General features: G+C 51.4%; 1 long non-coding RNA gene across 1 annotated transcript; it reads right to left on the bottom strand.

The window, feature by feature from the left end:
- Nucleotides 1–363: 363 nt before the first annotated feature.
- LOC133442310 (uncharacterized) lies at nucleotides 364–1402 on the bottom strand. Its single transcript, XR_009782543.1, has 3 exons — nucleotides 696–1402; nucleotides 519–586; nucleotides 364–432 (listed from the first exon to the last, which is right to left on the bottom strand). It is a non-coding gene; the product is annotated as an uncharacterized LOC133442310 (long non-coding RNA).
- Nucleotides 1403–3742: the final 2340 nt, after the last annotated feature.

Below are 3742 nucleotides of genomic sequence, written 5' to 3'. Positions count from 1 at the left end.
GTTTAAATATGGCAGTTGCATAGTTTTGGTTGGCTGCAATGATCACAGCACCTGTCATGACATAACCAGTCTTGCATCTGGGCCAGCGTAGTGTAACCTCGTGACAAGATCACCAACAGTAAGAGGCAGTCAGTCAGCTGAAGTAAATATGAAAATAATTATTTTATTCAGAATCAAGTCAGAATCAAGACAGAAAAAAAAGGATTTCAGGGAATACAAAAAAAGAAAAACATTCTGCTACACAACAAAATGAAAGGAGACAAACTAGGTATTTAGATACCACTAATGACCAGATCTCCAAAGTTCAATAGTGCTTTGAGGTTCCCAGACTCACTAGCTTCAGTATACAGAAATCACAGTGATCTCAAAAGGTGCTCAAGCTCAGTCTGAATAGACACAGTGGACTGGAGCAGGCTACTTGCTCCACGACTCCTGCAGACACAAAGACCCACTTAAATATATACAGTTTGCCAGAGATGCATATACATAAATACACCACTGGCCCGGTGCACACTCACCTCAGTACGGTGTACTACTTTACAGACACACTTCACACTGGGCAACAGGACCTCAGTCTGGCTTCTTACTGTTTAACCCAAGACATATAGAAGCAGCAGCTCTCAATTGGTGTCACAAATACCACACTGAAACAAACAATAAAACAAAACAAAAATCTTCACATTAAAAAGTAGTACCTGCTCAACACCGGCTCAGGCATAACAGCAACTACCGTCAGTGAAACTGGACGGCCGACAACAGTGACAACACTGCTGCACCCAACGCCACAAGGTGGAAATGTTTGTTTCCTCGACCCCGCCCGGTGTCACAGGTATTTATGCCCTGCCTCAAAACACCTGGCCAATGGAAAGGTTCCACCTGGCCACACATACCCCCCCAAAGAAAAATCAGTGTCCCCACTGGTCGCAGCTAACCTTACTCTTCCCCCTTGCGGATAGACGACCTAGGCCAATTAAAAGGGTTTGAATGCATGCCTGCCGTGCTGCGCTTTGCCCGTCTCATGGCCAAGGGGGGGGAATCTCCTCTTTCCATCTCGGCTGCCTGTTCCCAGGGATCCTCGTGCCGCTCCACCTGTACGGCAGCTAACTCCTCCTCCTCCTCCTCCTCTTCATCCAGAGCTTCAATTACGATACTCCCTAGACTAGAATCTTCGTCACAGCTTTCTCCATCTTGCTCTTGCATGGGCCTGACTTCTGTATCGTTTAGTCCTGGGGCACAAAGCCGAAGCTCCCCTCTGTTGACATTCTTGGGGGCACGCGACCCATCCACTGGAACGACTGTGTATACTGATCTATTAGGACTCAACTGACTCACAATTTGGTGGGGAGTGGGAAGCCAGTGATCCTGGATCTTATTCCTACCAGCTACCTGCCGGTTCCGAACATAAACAAGCTGTCCTGGGTGCAACTGCGCATCCTTGGTGGGTGGTCCTTGATACCGCTGCCTCGTCTCCGCGGCTCTCCTCATGTGCTTCCCAGCCTGATCATACGCCACTTGAAGACGCTCTTGGTGACCAAGCACCCACTCCCCAACTCCCCCCCCACACTGCTCTTCCCCTCCTCCCAGAGAAAGATCTAAAGGTGTGCAGGGTGCCCTCCCAAACAGGAGAAAGTAAGGGGAGTATCCAGTGCTCTGATGCTCTGTGGTGTTGTACGCATATACCACCTCTGGGAGATACTCGGCCCACCTCCTTTTCTTTTCCGGGGGTAGAGCACGTAACAGATCATGGAGAGTCCGATTAAATCTTTCGCATTGTCCGTTCCCCTGGGGGTGGTAGGGAGTTGTTCTACTCTTCCGCATTCCATACAATTTACAGAGTGACTGCACCACCTCCGCCTCGAAGCATCTGCCTTGGTCTGAGTGCAACCGGGCGGGCACGCCATAAGGTTGAATCCACCCCTTAACCAGGCACTTTGCCACTGTGGTGGCCCGCTGATCCCGAGTTGGCATAGCTACCGTAAACTTGGAAAACACGTCTGTTAAAATTAAGACATTTTCTCTCCCATCCGAGGAGGGTTCCAACACTGTGAAGTCCATGGCCACCACTTCCAAAGGCCGAGATGCCAACAAGCTGCCCATAGACGTCACAACCTTGGGTTGGGGTGCCTTAGAAACAATGCATCTCTCGCATGACTTGCAAAACTTGTCAACGTCTTTGTACATTCGTGGCCAATAATAGCGTCTCCTCACCAACTTGAAGGTTCGCTCAATCCCTTGATGGCCATGCCCCCCATGCATCTGGCTCAGCGCCTCCTGCTGCAAGGCGCGAGGCAAGATCAGCTGTCTCTGGGGGCCCTCCCCTGGATCCTCTCGTCGGCGATACAGCACCCCCTCGTCTTCCACTATCCTCTCCCATTGCCGCAACAGCTCTAGCGTCCCTGGCGATTCTTTCAGCCGCTCCTCATGACTGGGTTTCTCCACTCTGCCCCAGTACCTGAGAAATGCAGTAATCTCAGGGTCAGCCTGTTGTAATCTGGCCAGAGACTGTGCACTATAGAGTGGAAAACTGGTGGTAGATTCACCCTGGGCATTGGGCTCCGCGGTTTGTTCATCACACACCATAGGCTGGGGGCCAAGTCGGGCTGAGTGTTCAATCCAGCGAGGTCCCTCCTCCTCAGAGACAGGCTCCAAGTACTGCCTTGAAAGGGCATCCGCTGCTGTATTCTGCCGGCCAGGACGGTACACTATGTCATAGTCAAACCGAGCCAAATCTGAGACCCACCGTTGCTCCACCGCTCCCAGTTTCGCAGTTTGCAGATGGCTAAGAGGATTGTTATCAGTCAGGATCGTGAACTTCTTGCCAATACAATACTCCCGAAACTTGTCCGTAACTGCCCACTTGAGGCCCAGCAGCTCCAACTTCATGGCACTGTAATTCTCCATGTTCCTTTCTGCCCCCCGGAGTCCCCTGCTTGCAAATGCTACAGGCCTCCTCTGCCCATCAACCTCCTGAGACAAGATGGCTCCCAGCCCTTGATGGCTGGCATCAATCTCCAGGGTGAAGGGCTTGGAAAAGTCTGCATAAGCTAAAAGCGGGGCAGATACCAGTCTCTGTTTGAGGGTTTGAAAGGCGGTTTCACACTCAGGGCTCCAGTGTTTGAGGAACAAGCGTGCCGGCAGGGGCTGGCGCTGCTGACCTTTCTTGAATGAGCTCAAGGCAGAGAGGGCATGAAGGGGAGCAGCGATGCTTGCGAAGTTCCTCACAAACCTTCGATAGAAGCTCGCAAATCCAAGGAATAACCTCAGCTCAGCCCCACAACGAGGGCTTCTCCACTCTGCCACTGCTCTAACCTTCTCTGGGTCAGTTGCCACACCCTGCGCTGAAATTATGTGACCCAGATAGGCGACTTTGGATTGGAAGAAGGAACATTTACTAAGCTTCACCCTCAGGTTGCACTGCTCGAACCGTGAGAGGACCAGATCTAGCCGCTGCAGGTGCTGTTCAAAAGTTGATGAAAAAACAACAACATCGTCCAGGTAGAGCAGCAAGGCTTGGAACCGTTGGTCCCCCAAGATGCGCTCCATGAGCCGTTGAAAAGTCCCTGGAGCATTACACAACCCGAACGGCATTCTGTTAAATTCATACAACCCGAACGGTGTACAGAATGCTGTCTTCTGTCTGTCTTTTTCTGCCACCTCCACCTGGTTATATCCACTGGCCAAATCTAGCGTAGAGAACCACCTTGCACCACTGAGGGAGTCCAGGGATTCTTCGATGCGCGGA

The sequence above is a fragment of the Cololabis saira genome, chromosome 4 (genome assembly GCF_033807715.1).
Source record: "Cololabis saira isolate AMF1-May2022 chromosome 4, fColSai1.1, whole genome shotgun sequence".
Classification (NCBI taxonomy): domain Eukaryota; kingdom Metazoa; phylum Chordata; class Actinopteri; order Beloniformes; family Belonidae; genus Cololabis; species Cololabis saira.
Note: the sequence above shows the minus strand (reverse complement) of the source record. Positions and strands in the feature narration are given on the sequence as shown.